The sequence below is a fragment of the Myodes glareolus genome, chromosome 1 (genome assembly GCF_982192425.1).
Source record: "Myodes glareolus chromosome 1, mMyoGla1.1, whole genome shotgun sequence".
Taxonomy (NCBI): domain Eukaryota; kingdom Metazoa; phylum Chordata; class Mammalia; order Rodentia; family Cricetidae; genus Myodes; species Myodes glareolus.
In genome coordinates this window covers 95,185,579-95,201,519 of record NC_142026.1, presented here as the reverse complement: position 1 = coordinate 95,201,519, position 15,941 = coordinate 95,185,579, and the positions used below count along the sequence as shown (strand labels likewise).

General features: G+C 37.6%; 1 protein-coding gene across 3 annotated transcripts in view; it reads right to left on the bottom strand.

Annotated features, from left to right (window-relative positions):
• Positions 1-15,941, bottom strand: part of Nt5dc1 (5'-nucleotidase domain containing 1) — a 116,526-nt gene that overhangs the window by 65,319 nt on the left and 35,266 nt on the right. The gene's annotated exons all lie outside the window — the stretch shown is intronic.

Genomic DNA, 15,941 nt, shown 5'->3' with positions numbered 1-15,941 from the left:
TTCATCAAGTAATGATTAAATAAGAAATCAGATCATTTTCCAACACCATGCTTTTTTTTCTGAACTGGAAGAGAAGTTGGAGCAGGCAACTGAAATGGGAGGGAGAAAGCATCGGTGTAGACGTGCAGGCCGAGTGAGAAGTTGGTGTCAGAGTGTCTGGCCCTCTCAATAAGGTTTTCCTTTAAGCACTTCAGTATCTGCGTCTACTTTTGAAATCAACGTCTCCTAGTAACGAGGGATTGCCTGTATAATGACTTCTAGACATTAGGTAACATGACTTGTGGTAGAGTAATTTGAATTTGTTATAGATATTGAGACTAAAAGTTCTTGCCATTTTAGAAGAATTGCTTTCTTCTGAGTCTCAAGTTGTAAATGAGATGTGCTTAAAAGAAACGAGGTGGGAAATGTCAGGACTGGAAGTGAAAATATAAAAACCACCCACAGAAGATGTGCTTTTCATTTTTCCGAGCAGCCTCAGAACTGATGGTGCATGTCTCTCTTGCCCTTTAACTAGCCCTTTTAGTAGGCTAAAAGATGTGGAAGTCAAGGATGGAAAGTCTGGGAAGGAGCCTCAGCAGCTGGACCAGGACAGAGTCATATGTCCCTGTGCGATTCAGTTCTAAAGACTGACGTGGCTCCTGACCTTCCTCCATCCTCATCACTCCAACATCTTCATCTACATCAATGCTTTCCCCCCTTTCTTCATCCATTTGTTTGGCTGAGAGAAAGAATTCCAAGTTCCAGGAGGGCAGGAGATGGCTCTCCCTTCACACACTGTTTTGTTAGTCTATTGAAAATTTAAAAAAACCTGGAATTTCACATATACTTGATCCCCTATTGGACTCAAATCTCTTCAACAATGCATGCTAATATATTTTGAATTTAAAAACTATTTGGTTTTAACATTTCAATATTAGATTTTGGCAGACACTCCTTTCAACAGTTTCAGCTCTTTGAACCTGTCACCACACTATTTTCCTACTGCTGAGCTTCCAAGCAGCTGCAGCCAAAGAATGGAAATGAGGAGGAAGCCCACAAGACTGGGGGGCTGGGGCTCCACTGAACACATTACTCTCACAACTGTCTGTTTTGACACCGTCAGTCATTTTAAAGTCTGGCTGGTGAGCAACAGTTAGTTCAAAGGAAATTTGAACTTGCTCCTAAACCAAATTATTCAAGAAGTCAGGTGAAGGGAACTGAGTTGGGGGTGGGGGGTGCAAAATATAGGTGCCTATAAGTAAAGCTTAGCTTTGCTCTTGTCTTCTACTTTCTCCTAAACAACTTAGGTCATTGTGCCCAAAACTAGTACTCCCTTTCTGTTTGGGGAGGAAGGGAGGTGGTGGTGTACCATGGATATACCAGAGTCAAAAAGAAACGAAACAGAGTAGACACAGAATGCAGTTGGTGATGAGGCCAGTGCAGCAGGGCTTCCTGTTGAGGAGTCAGCAGCTTAGTCCTGCAGCAGCTGTTACACACAAAATGTAGTCTGGGGAGGGAACCTGGGACTGTGCAGAGGTGTGCTCTGTTAGGCCACAAAGGGAGGGAGGATTGAAAGCCCGGCGTTACTGCATCTGACCAACATCTTCGTCTAGCTATAGATGTATTTGACTTTACTCTGAAGTGATATTCTTATTAATTTAAATTTAAATGAAATTCAATGTGATTTAAAAGCAAACACTATGGAGGCATAATAAGACGATCTTTAGTGTCATCCCGTCTGACCTACCTCCTGTCACTTTCAATGACCACATTCACCTTGCTGTGCAGAAGGTTTCCATAGATCTTTTCCATCTATGTTCAGTTAACACTTAGTTTTCCCTTCTCTCACAGTACTCATGTCTCTTTAAAAGCAGATTTCATTCTACTTTGCATTATACACACCATATATTAATAGATACACAATAGATAATATGATAATCTCAAAAGTAGGGATCATACAATATAGTATTAAATTCAAAGTTTCAATCTAGTATTAAAAAACCCAAACAAACAAAATCCCCAACCAGTTAAATGAGAAAGTTTTGAAAGAAAATCAGACAGATTTAGAAAACAAAACAAAACAAAACAAAACAACAACAACAAAAAACCAGCTCCATAAATTCAAGACCAAAACCAGGACTCAAAGAGAAAATGCTTTACAACTTTCCTGATGGGAAATGCCAGTGGCCAGGACAGCAGTGATACTGCTGTTTCCAAATGACACCAATTCTTATATTCAAACCAGTTCAAGAACTGTAAGCAACTATGTACTAGGTAGATTGGTTACTATTAGGACATTTTATCACAGGAGACAAAAAGTTAGTTTTGAATTTTGCTAAAATGAATGCAATTTCTTTCTGGCTCATTCTTAGATCTAAAATCTTTCGATTTTTTTGCATATGTTTCCAGCATTTTGTAGCATACTTACCAAACCTCACTCAATTTTATAAAAGATAGCATCAATAAAATATATCTGTGCATTCTGAGGTTTCAAAATGTATATCTCTTGGGAATCCTTATGTTACTTTACCTACAGAACAAACTATTTTTTTTTTTTGCTTTCGAGGAGAACCGTATAATTTCCTTTGCATAGGAACAAGTTGGTTTACTTACCCATTACCTCCTAGAGGAGCATGTTCCTTGATCTAATATAAAGGGCCCATGTGGCAACGGCTCACTATTCATATGTTATTTCATTGATGGATTGGATTATTGATAGGTAAATGCATTCGGATTTTTTTTATTGATTCAAAATTGTTTTAAATTGTTTCTAATGCTACTTTATCTTTTTAAAGGCAAATTCAAGCTTCTTAAATTGTTTTAGTATATTATTATTTTAAAAAGATGGTTTTGCACAGATGTTGAGTTAGTCTGGTCATTCCAAGGGTCTTTTAACAGTGCCTGGTACTGTGAGGGACAAGAACCTACCTATGGAAAGGGCTAAAGAAGTTTGCCATGCATAGTAAGAAAGGTTGTCTCTCAGACTGTCCCATGTTTGGAGTAGTCTGAAAAATTTAGGAAATTGTACAATATCCAGTCTGTTTGTCCTTTCAGCTCTAAAGCCATGAAAGCTCTATAACCTACAACATATCTGAATGAAAAAGGCGCTCCAAGGCAACATCACAGACAGCTGCAATATAGGAAATTTGTACATATCCAGTCAAGGACAAAATTAAATTCTAATCTGTCAGTTCCTTTCCTAATCAACAGGGGTAAAGAAAACGGAAAGAACAATGTAGTTGCTAAAGGTTGTTTTCAGGTTTGAAAAATCTTGACTGTTGTTTTATGTTTATATTGCTTACTCAAGAAAAAAAAATCTATTTTCTTTCCAAACTCATTAATTTTCCTCATCTTCAATGCATCGTCACAAGTTGAGGAATGTAGTATGGTAAGAGAAGAATCTCTTTAATAATCCTGAGGCATAAACAAGTTAGATGTGGCTTTATTTTTAGACTGATGGATGAAATAAAACAGAGTAAATAAGGAATTATTTAATTCACCATCAGAAACACCCATGATTTCTCAGGGAGAACCTCTCCCTTCCATAATTAAATCAACCTGCAAATTTACCAAATAAACACATGAACGGTGAACTTTCAAACTGTTTAACACTGTCTCACTGTGCTGGCATCTTTTAAAGCAAACACAAAGTTCTGTGTATTTTTCTAATTAGCATTTTGCTAGGAGACTTAGGTTACATGAGCACTCCAAACCGTGAACATGGTCGCATGTAGCAAAGAGCTTAGGTGTTGGGTAAATCTGCTGTCAGAGTTCAAGAAGGAAAACGAGTCAAGGCCATGTCTGCTTTGGAGAAGAAAGCCAGTCACCAGGGGCAGTGTTTGGAATGGAATAGAAGGAGATCAAGGCTCAGTGACAATATTTTAGTTTAGCCAGAACTATCATTTCAGATATTTTTTGTTTTTTCCAATATTAAACATGTTTCCCATACCACTAATTCCAAAATTTTACACATTTTCATTATAACATTACTAGTACATAATCAAAAGTAATAGCTGGTCTTGGGAGATGCCCTAGCAGGAAAGTGCTACACAAGCAGGGTGAACTGACACCCACAGAAGGACCAAAGGCAGTGGAGCACACCTGTCTGTGCACTCCAGATGCAGAGACCCTATCTCCAAAGGCATAGTAGAGAAGGATTAAGGAACACACCTGAGGTTGACTTCTGACATCCATGTACATGTACACAGGTACCTGCACACATACATACACATACCTATAAAACACACATATATGTATATATTTATGTGTGTACACATGCATGCACACACAATAAGAAATTAAACAAAAATATAAAAATGCTGGCCTGGAAAAAGACAAGGCACATAATAAATCTGTGCTGACTTGAAAGCTATGCTTTAACACCTCCTTGTTCTACCATCTCAACTAGCACATCATCAAAGCAAGTCTAGAGATAACCCCTTTAGATATGCATAGATCATGTTCAGTTTCCCAAACAGTGTGCACGTGTCACTGTATATGAAAAGGCAGTTGGAAAACATTTGGTATGTTACATGGCCTATCCCCCAACTTATTTTTATCAAATTACAATTCTATATACATATCACCCATGAAGTTTAAGAGAAGACAGAGGGCCAAGTATCAAGGTCAAGTTGAGAGCTTTCTCTGTGGTACTATCCAGGGAACACAGAAGTGAAAATCACTACTAATAAGGAAGTCATTATACTGAATCACACAAAACTGTTGATATTTGAGTGCTTTTGACACCTGGAGGTAAATGGTAATACCACAGGGGTAACCAACAAAAAACTTGAACAAATATAGAGGTATTTATTCATGATTTGATCCAAAGAGATTGAAAGATGTTTAAAGTAAGTGAATGTTCTCACCAGACAATCGATGGCAGGGTCACAACAGGGCTTATGGTTGTGCAACTCTGTGCAAGACCATCTTTTTAAGCTGTACTAATCTTCATGTTGCTTGCAAAAAATCTTACAAATGGAGTTAAAAGCATGCAAGGTCAAAGTTTTGATGAATTTTAAAGAAACAATTCTTAATTCTAATTAACTCTACTGCTCAAAACTATTTATACATAAAAAAACAAAAAAAGAAAAAAACTATTTATACATGCACATTTGTATGTATGTGTATATACATAAATATGTACGTTTATGTGTATACAAAGGTACATGCACTGTTTGCAAGTGGAAAACATATTGTTAAATGTTGAATACTGAACTAACTACTTCAAGTGAGTTTAGTTCTTTTCCAAAGCAATGCAGTTCAGCCACCTAGTGGTAAAGCACAAAGTGACACCGTTCCTACTTTCTATTATGTAAGAAAATAAGCAGCAGTCCAGAGTAGCACAGCTGGTTTAAATTTATTGTTTCTTTCCTTTGGTGAACTTACCAAGAATAACAAAAAAGTCCTGATGGATTTTCTTCCCAGACTTTTAAGAAGTCATATTTAAATATGAATATAGTCAAGTATTAGGTCCAAGTTAATTTTTCAGTACACTTTAACTAGCGGAGTGCTTATAAAGCAACTCACAAAAATTTCATTTACCTTGACAAGGAAGTAGATTTGGCATCAGACTTGTCACCACACACTGTAAGTCTACAGGGGATACTGTCTACAGGAATGGGGCTAGACATAAACGTCACAGAGCCAAAAGGTGCCACTGTAGGGTGCCAAAGAAACAAACAAAAAGAAGGAACACACTTCATTGCAGTATCTTGGAGAAGATTCTGTGTACACGCACACGAGTGTTTGTGTGTGTGTCTGTGTGTGTGCGCGCGCAAATAATGGAGTATAAAAAGGGGAATTCACCATAAGGGAAGTGGGGTACTCCAGACATTATAACCCATGTGAATAATGGCAAAAGAAATGGAACACAGCACATGAAAGGCCTCTACATAATCTGTCCTGGTTACAACCAACATGATATATGAAACATACAGAAAGGATGGGAAACAGATTGGTTACCTAGCCTTTCTCGCTGCTATGCTAGGCTCTCATGGCTCATGCCTATCTGCACAACTATTTCTTTCAAATTCATCATAGGCATGTGAGCTCTCTCTGGACTTCACACTTACAAATGAACAGTTAGAGACCAGCAAACCCTTCCAACTCTGCATGTTCAAAGATAGAACTGTCAACTTTGAAAGTTCCCTCATTTTTTCTCATTCTCTAAGTTAGAAATCTTCAAATGACTCAACTATAAATCTCAAAGTCATTTCCTCAGTCTTTCCACCAACCAGAATGTTTGATATTGTACAGTCTACCTCTCTTACTATATTCTAGAAATACCTAACTTCTCGTATCCTGAGTGTAGCAATATAGTACCTTTCATTAGGTTACCTGTAATAGTGTCCTGACTCCTGACTCCCTGTATCTATTAACCTTCAAACAGTGTTCAAATAAGGCTGTGGAAAGGAGGCGAGCAATCCTACAAAGAGGTTACAGGAGAAGAAAGCAAGAAAGGAAATGGTGAAAGAAGTTATGTAAGGGTGGGAAAAGTGGTCCAGAGATATATGACTTTTTGGAATCCCAACACTCATGGCCAAATCAGAAGTCAGGATACCAGACAAAGGAAACTCATGGTTGGTAGGAAAAACAGAGAAGAGAGAGCTTTGTGACAGGCTAATTCATAAAGTTAGGTATTTACAAGAATGGCAGCATGACTAAAGAAAATGGAAAAGTGTAGGTTAGTCCATGCAGTATAGCTATGATGGGAGGGAGGCCAGGAGGAAAGAGAAGGAACTGTGGGAATATAGACATTAATGTCTCAAATACGTTAAAAGTTCAAATAAAGACCTAGAAAAGACAGTGACTGAAAGTCTTGGGGGAGTCTCGGGGACATGAACCCAGTACACAAGCAAAGAGACACCCAGCTCTGTGACCAGCTGTGTGCCTGTCACTATGATGGTTGAGTTCACAGGTAAAAAGAGGTGAATGAGATGGCTAATGTTTCCTTTCCTGAATTTTGAAACAAGAGGTAAAAGGATCTACATCAGTAAGTAGAGGACAGTGTAAACGTGATGGAAGTTAAATGGTAACAGAAACCGAATAACTGGGGACTGGGGAGAAAGCTTGGCTGGGACAGTGCTGCTATGAAAGCATGAGAACCCGAGTTCGAACCCAGAATGAACAAGCCAAGTATGGTGGTGCCTAATCGCAATCCCAGAACTGGGGAATCAGAGACTGGTAGTTCCTTGGGGCTTCATTGTCTCAAAATACATGATGGATGGCCCTTAAGTAATAATACCTGCTATTGGCCTCTGGCCTCCTAGCCTGCACTTGTGCGTGCGCATGTGCGCTCGCACACACATGAACACACGTACACACACACATGCACGCACACACCATTAATACCCTACTCATGGGCTGAGGAGATGGCTCAGTGTAGACTGCCCGCTCTGAGTTCCAATCCCTAGCACCTACATAAAAATGCCAAGCATGGTTTTGCTGCACACGCATGTAACTCCATGCAAAGGAGGCAAAGAAGCATCTTGCTCTGACCTCCATTTGCACACACATACAGGTGTGCCCTCATATGCATACAGTTCCCCGCTTACACAAAAACCGTTATAATGATTAGGTTAAAAAAAAAAGTCAACTAGCCTCTATAATCTTCAGTTCTCTACACTCACTGAAAACTCTGGAGCTTTCATTAGCTTAACACTTGCATTTCTGATGTTAACTGTAGAGTATAATAAAAATGAAAAAAGGACACAGTGTGTTCTTTGAAAACAGACTCTGAAATACAACGAGTTCTACCATCTCAAAAAATTTCCATGTCTCTCTTTTGGAAGGCGGAAGGTAGCAGAATCAAGCAAGTCACTGTAATCCTGCATCTTCGTCAAGGGAAGTGCCTTAGCAAAATAAAATAGTTGTTTTCAATAAAGTTGGCACCAACTACTCTCCTAATAGCACGTCTTTATAAGGGCTCATAAGCCAGAATAAACACTTTGGTGTTCCAGAAACAAAAGAATACTTGATGACACACAACTATCAGTTCATAAACCTCTCAACAACCGAGAAAATGGTTGCTGTTATTCACCCACTGAGGAGAATTGCTTTGTTGTTGCTTATTTTTAAATTTAAAGTATATTTGCTGTGGGAATCTAAGTCAGTACTTAATATGGACAAGCTGAAATGGATGCCTTACCCCCAATATAAGTGGCAAGAATATAAAATAAGGGTTCAATCACTCTGTCTATAAACCTAACTCTAAAGTTAATGACCCAATAATTACGTTTTTCCTTATTGTATGTTCGACAACATTGAATTTTAAATGCATACCAACAGATCACATATAGATCATTAACTTTATGTAAATGAACTTAAATCTGGAATAGTATGAAAGAGCTCAATATATCCGAATAGTGAATGAATGGAATACAATCTTTATCCACAAATGCTTTTAACCATATGATCACAGTCTATGAAAATCAAAACCAGTGTAAATGTTAAAAGAATTTTACTTCCTCTGTAATATGTTTTGAAAAGAAGTTACCTAAGAAAAACATGCACTGAATTTGCGCTTTTGTACAAGATCCAAGATGAATGCCATGCTTATGGGAAAGCCACAGAGTCCCTGAAGATGAGGCACAAGTTGGGGAATGGGGCACACAGGAGGTGGTGCAGGCACTGAGGCTGGGATGACCACCTCTGTTGGAGGTCAACAGGGGGATGAGCAGGTTGAAAATATTGCAATTATGAACTGTAAATTCTAATCCCCAAGCAAATCCAGAAAATTATATAAGCCTGGAGATGTCAAGAATTCAATCTACTCGATAACACTTTAAATGCCAAAAGACCTTCAAATACCATCTTATTATTCCCTTACTTATTAAGCCATAAAACTATATACCCTGATGTCCCAGGAATGGGGAGGGAAGCTCAAACACAGCAAAGAGCTCCACTCCCCTTTCTACTGGAAGAAAGAACTCTCACCCACAGAGTGAGGATGTACTGCAGTTCCTAAAACCTTTCTCCTTCCCTAGCCATTTTATTTAATATGACCTAAATATGCATTCCTGGTTTACCCTACCCCACATATAGCAAGGAAAATAAGCACCAATAGTAACAGGAATAATTAACGCCCCCTCTTAATATAAACCCAACCTCACAAATATACATGCCATGTGTATTTTCTTCTTTGGAATGCTTATAGGATAGAGATTGTGGCCTCTCCATCCCTAGTACTCACTAGCATCTGGACATCTTGATACACTGCCTATATGTTACAATGTATATTTCATTTGCTCAATGTTAATAAACCTCTGGGTTCATGAGGGACCTCCAGTCACAAAAAACAAACAAAGAAAACCTATATACCATGAAATATTTCTGATTGTAAATTTAAATGTTGATACAGCACTTAAGTCATCTTATGCAATGCTAAATATGAATTTGTAATATTACACAGAAATTTAAGTAATATTTCCAAGCAAACACTTGGTAATCACAAGACATAAAATACACCAAGCCTCTTCAGATCCACACCAGACAATCTGTTGAGGTGTAACGGCAGGCAGCAACAAGAGCGAATACTTGAAATTAAAATAAGCTTAGCAAATACTATCCTATTAACGCTTCAATCTGTACAGAAGAGAAAAAGGACCTAAGAGCAACTCCTCCCCAGACTTCATCAGCTTCCACTGCACAATTCTCTCCTAACACACCATTCTTTCAACCGATTTCTCAGTGAGCACTGATTTCCTCAGAATGTTCTCCGTATTGCAGCCACAGGAGTTTGAAAAACAATCAAACACCCATCTAATTGGGCCACTCTTGTAAATAAGCTCATTTGTACCCAGCCTGATAGTGTGTTTTTCAAAAAACCAGTCTTTTTTAACAGGCCCAACAAAACTTCTCCTTGTAGCTCAAATTGTCTGGGCTTCAATGTACAAGGCCCACAAGCTTTCTGTCATGCCCCCCTGTATGGAGGCAGTCACTGAAGAAAGACACCAGAGGGATCAATGGTTTAACAATGTGCCGATTCCCTCAACTCTTTGGAAGTGGGACAGGAAAGGACACTGAAAAGTAGGCAAAACCCCTGGAGTCTAAATCCTGAGTCAAACACCATCTAAGTGTCTTCAACTCTACAGTAAAGAGCTGGGTCAAGAGACTCCCCAGTCTGATCCCCAGACTCTTCCCCCACTTCTTTTCCATTCAGGCGCCACACCACAGGCTCTTCAACAGTCTCTACTATGATTTGTCAGATCAACAATTTCCACTTGTCCCTTTCATTTCTGCATCAGCACAACTCATTTAGACTCTTCTGGAAAATAACTATTTCTCTGGAGTCTAGCTACTCATGACAGCTCTCCTTTGGTTCACCTTGCTTAACGGCAGCAGGGATATGCTCTCCACTCTTCAAATATCACAGTGTTTTGAAAGCTCCACTTCAGACTCAACTTATTACCGACTAAAGGAGCCTTGACTAGGTCAGTGTTCTGTTAACACTGGCACGGAAATAATTTAGAAGACTCTAAAAATCGTAAAAATGCAGTCAACCCAGTGTCTACTTGACTTCCTGTCACACACAGTGGGAAGAAGCATAAATCAGCACATTAAAATAGCTGAAAAACTGCAGTGATGGAAAGAGGTTTAAGTTATTAATTATAGAAAAGTTCTTCATTTAAAATTTAAAATTGTGTTGAATTTGCTAATAATATCATCTACACCTTCAAATTGTGAAGCAAATGTATAATTACCCTAAATGTCCTGCCAGGTAAAATATACTTCTGAAGACTTTCTTGACTTAATGTCCACTGTATTTATCCATGGTTCTCACACCTGTCCTAAAGAAAGCAAAATCTGAGAAACGTAAAAACTCAGCTAAAAGCCCAAAGGTCAAGTCAAGTGCAAGAAGTAGAGTCGCTTTTCAGCAGTGAGATACTCAGTGTCTTTCAGTTACAGAAAGTACGAATTGGCTCTTTAGCGGGAAATGTAACTGAAACATCAAGGTTATATATATATATATATATATATATATATATATATATATATATACTACATGTTTACTGAATGTATTTCATTGGCTACATCCCTACTTTTTTCCATTTTTATTTACTTTTGATTTTTTTCATTTTGACTTAACAATAATTGTTAATGAAGCTAATCACTCAAAATATAGTTTTAAAAGAGTCAGTGCACTTAAGCAAATTTCAGTATTAAATATCACTTTGTCCATCTTATTTCCTATAAGCCAAAAATGAAACCAAATCATTTCTCAGCAATTCTACTTAGTTACTGCTTAGCTTAGTACACCAACTCCTTAATTTCCAGTTATTTCTTCCCAACCAAAAGCCAATGTGCTGAAAAAAGATTCAACATAAACTGGTATACTTTTACTTGTTAATATGGCCACAGAAAGGAAATGAAAGCAAAGATTCACAATAGTCCAAGACAATGCAACATGGTAAATATAATTATAGGAACATTGTTTATTATTATACTCAAATGTTATTTTAAAAGGTAATATTTGAATGGCACGTGTATCAAATGGCAATAAAACACGCCACTTTCTTTAATTTTTGTTTTATTTTAAAAGGATTTTAAAAGATATGATGATAGTGGGCACAGATTATATTTGTTCTCAGTACAATATTCACATGGTAAAGACTGGCGTATGCCAAAGATAAGTATCCGGCCTCTGCCTCAGTTCATCCAAGTGCCCTCCTAAAAGTCAATATTTTTCCTACTTTCTGTCCTATGAGATACAACTGCATATATATTACATGTGTTATAATACATATGCTATCATATATGTATAATACTTCAGCATATGAGATGTGATAGCCTGAACATACCAATTGGGCACATGAACTTTATACAAGTGCTACATGGTTTTCGGGACCTCTTCCTCCGCAATGCGGTTGGTGCCTCCATCTTTTTAGTGGCTGCTTAAAGTTCCACTGTACAGAAGAACAAACTGTGGCTCACTCTTTAGTAATGAATATTTAAACAGCTTCTTCAGTTATCACAATGTTTTAAAGAAACACTCTGTAGTTTCATGCTTTGCATACATGTAAATACAGTTGAAGAATGATTCTTACAGCTGATATTTCTGGGTGGGAGGCAGAGACGTTTAAAATGTTAAAATTCTACAGCAGGTTCTACTTGCATTTTTAAAGATGGCGAGATTCGATAATGCATATTTTCCATTGTGTAAATTGTTTATTCCTTTGTCTCTCATTTAACTTAGTAGTTCAAGAGAAACACAGCTTGCATGTGGATGTCAGAGGAAAAGCTTGGGGTCAACAGTATTGCCTGCATCTATGTACTCAGGCTGCTTGCTGTACTGTCACCTGCCATGTACTCAGGCTGTCCACTGTACCGTCTGCTGTGTACTCAGGCTGTCCACTGTACCGTCTGCTGTGTACTCAGGCTGTCCACTGTACCGTCTGCTGTGTACTCAGGTCATCTACTGTACTGTCTGCTGTGTACTCAGGTCGTCTACTGTACCGTCTGCTGTGTACTCAGGCTTTCTGGCCCACAAGCTCCCAGGATTCTCTTCTGTGCTTCCCATCTTGCCACAGATAACACTACCATATCTGGTGCTGTGTGGGTTCTAGGATTTGAACTCGGATTCTCAAACTTGCATGACAAGAGTTTTACACACTTAGTCATCTTCCCTGTCCAGAATTCTGCATTTTAATTTATCTGTGTCTGAGATTACACTTCAAAAAGCTTTTTGACTCCAAGATTCATATATATGTCTCCCACTGACATTCATATTTTCTAATACTTAATGATTCTTTTATCTCTGTTTATCTTGGTATACAATATGAGAACACAACTTACTCTTTTTCAGGTGACTATTTAAGTCAAACACTGTCTGTACAACCCATCTCTCTCAGATTTGAGATGCCACTTTTTCCATACACAACACCTACTCATTCCTTTGGGTCAGTCTGTAGACTTTTTAAATCCAATCAGTTTGATTAATGCAAACTGAGAGGAATTTATGGCATGCTGAAAATTTAGAAATATGTTATATTACACTGTAACTACAGGAAAACTTTAAGAAAGAAGAACATTTTTTTCACCTTTAACTCTTCCTTCAAATTAAACCATGATTTACTTAACTACTTCTTCCCTTTGACATATAATTCCCCTTTCTAATGAGAAAGTTTCTAAGGTGGGTGGTGGTGGTGGCACACACCTTTAATCCTAGTACTTCAGGATGCAGAGACAGGCTAATCTCTCTGAGTTTAAAGCCTTGTCTACAGAGTGAGTTCCAGGACAGCCAGGGCTTCACAGAGAAACCCTGCCTTGAAAATAATAAATTAATAAATAAATTAATCAATTAACTCAATAATTAATAAAAGAGAGAGAGAGAGAGAGAGAGAGAGAGAGAGAGAGAGAGAGAGAAAGTTTCTAAATGTACAACTAAGAATTCCTCTGGTTTCAACACAAAGACAGTTCAGTCTCTCATTTTAAGTCTTGCATTATTTATGTCACAGAGCACTGGAGAAATTCTTTCTCCCCTTTTCTCTTTAAACTCCAGGGCAGAAAGTATGGCCAAGTTCATTAGACACACTACAGGTTCACACACCCACCCAAAGAGTAAACAGCCAACATACCTTGATGAATTGTATAATTTTTATTTGATTAATTTCTTTTAATTACATTCTAGAGTTAAATTTTAAGATTCTCTAGGTTCACTTGTCATGTCCCAGGGATTTCTACCCCAAAGACTCTCCATATGAAATACAGATGGTCCCCCAATCAGTTCTAACTACAACTGTAACCGACAAGGTGGGGCAGAGTGCACAAAGTAACTGTGATATGAGAGGGAAACGGAGACAGATGTTCCTCTGTTCTCTGCTGCTCTCAGGGACAAGAAAGGGAGGACCAAGTCTGCCCTAACATTCAGCAGAGGGGCTAGACTTCATAACAATTTAAAACAACTATTAAAAGTGGACTGGGAGTATAGCTTAGTGATGGAGTGTTTGTCTAGTGTACGGAAGCCCAAGGTTCAGTGCTTACCACAGCAAAACAAGACAACTGACTGACTAACAAAGCAACAAAAATAACCAAACGCAAAGCCCTGGGAAGGTGTATGGTGCTTTTAAATATCATCACACACATGTTAAGAAAAGTTAAGCTCCAAAAAATTACATGTGATTGGTTAACAATTTTCAACTCAGCCACCATAAAATCACTGTTAAGCATAAAATAGTATCTTATAAAAGAATAATTGCTAAAAGCAAAAACAAACAGTCTTTGCATTTCAATGGGAAGATGATACAAATTTGATATTTAGATAGCTGGAACTCAATGATAACTCTACAATATTGTCAGTAAAAGACACAACACTGTAGATAAACAGATAATAGAAAAGAGCTGAAGCAAGAATGATCTCAGTAGCAGGACTTCTAATAAACTAGCAGGGCCCATGTTATAATTTTAAGTGTATATACAGCTTGGGACTGTCCTGAAACAATGGTGTAACAAGCTCTGTATTAAGAGATAACAAAAGAATAGAGGAAGTTCTGTTTTGAAAATCAGCATTTCTTTTTTGCATCAATTTAATGTGACTCATTTTTCTTTTAGAATTTCACAGTGAAGAATACCAAACTTGGGCCGGGTGATGTTGGAAAACCAAATATTCCACCCTGGCTCACCTTTCCAAACAAATGCATTTGGCTACATTAGTAGTTAGCAGTTATTATTTGTTCTCTAGAATACAGCATTTTGTAAAGCATGAAATTTCAAAGAGTAAGAGGGAATATATTTATATATTATAAAATTTATAATCTAGTGCAATGTTTCACGTGTGTATATTCATATCTTTACTGGTGTATTAAACTTAACAAGCAGTGTGTGTGCTCCTTGGCAGCCAAATCTGTCCATGGCACACTCACTGACCCTGGACGACTTCAGCATCACTTCCTAGGTGAGCTCTTTTCCTCTGCACCTCTCCACTAGCAATAAGCATTTTTAAAAACAAATCCAGCAATTTTAACAAAAAGTGGCACAGAGTATAGTTCATGTCATTTCGAGGTTTCATACTTCTAGTACACACATTTTTGGCTGTGACATGGAGAAAGGACTGTAAGTCATCAGAGGACAATGTCACAAGTCCACCATTCCTGTGTACAGTTCTAAGAACAGTTGCCCCAAGTTCTGGTTGTAGACTACAAATAAAATCCTAAGAACCTAGTTACTACCTTATTGGAAGCCAAGGGTAATAAAATACACAAAAATATTTGAGTTCTACGTTTAGAGTCTTATTTAGGTAATATAGAAAACCAGGACAAACAAGTTCAATAAATAAATAAATGAATATATTTAGCATCTTGGTATCTACAAAGAAAAGCTGATGTTCTTAAAGTTCACATGCTAATATTACAAGAATATACTTGCTTTTTATATATTCTATTATAAAAAGGATCGTAGTTACATAAGACCAAGTATTTAAATGAAAAATGGCTGATTTAACTAATATATGACCATTACATATTATTGTCATCATACACATGAATACAGAAAGTCATGACAAAAAAATAATCCTAATAATAAAAAAAACCAAACCAAATGAAAAAAAAACCCTCCCAATCTCTGCTTTCATTTTTAGACAAACTGCAAAAGGACTTGAGACAGTTCATGCAGACCTCCACTTTACAGGTTGTAAGAGTGCAACTAACTATAGCAGGTTAAAGTCTGGTAGAGAAAACCTTCAACCCGGCACCATAATGGCAGCTGCTCAACTGGACAATTAGGTGAATCAAATAGTTCATTTGATTATAGTGAAGCAAATTTCTATAGTGAATTTTATTGAGTAACTGAATCCCTAAGATTATCCATAAAATAATCAGTCATCTTAAAAATATTATATACCAAACACCGAAATAAGCAGCACAACAAGATGCTAAACTTTCAGCAAGAAAAACCGATGACAGTTCAACTCAAGATTTTTCACCGCCATGATGGTGTGAAGGCAGAGGCATCGAGTAGATACTGCA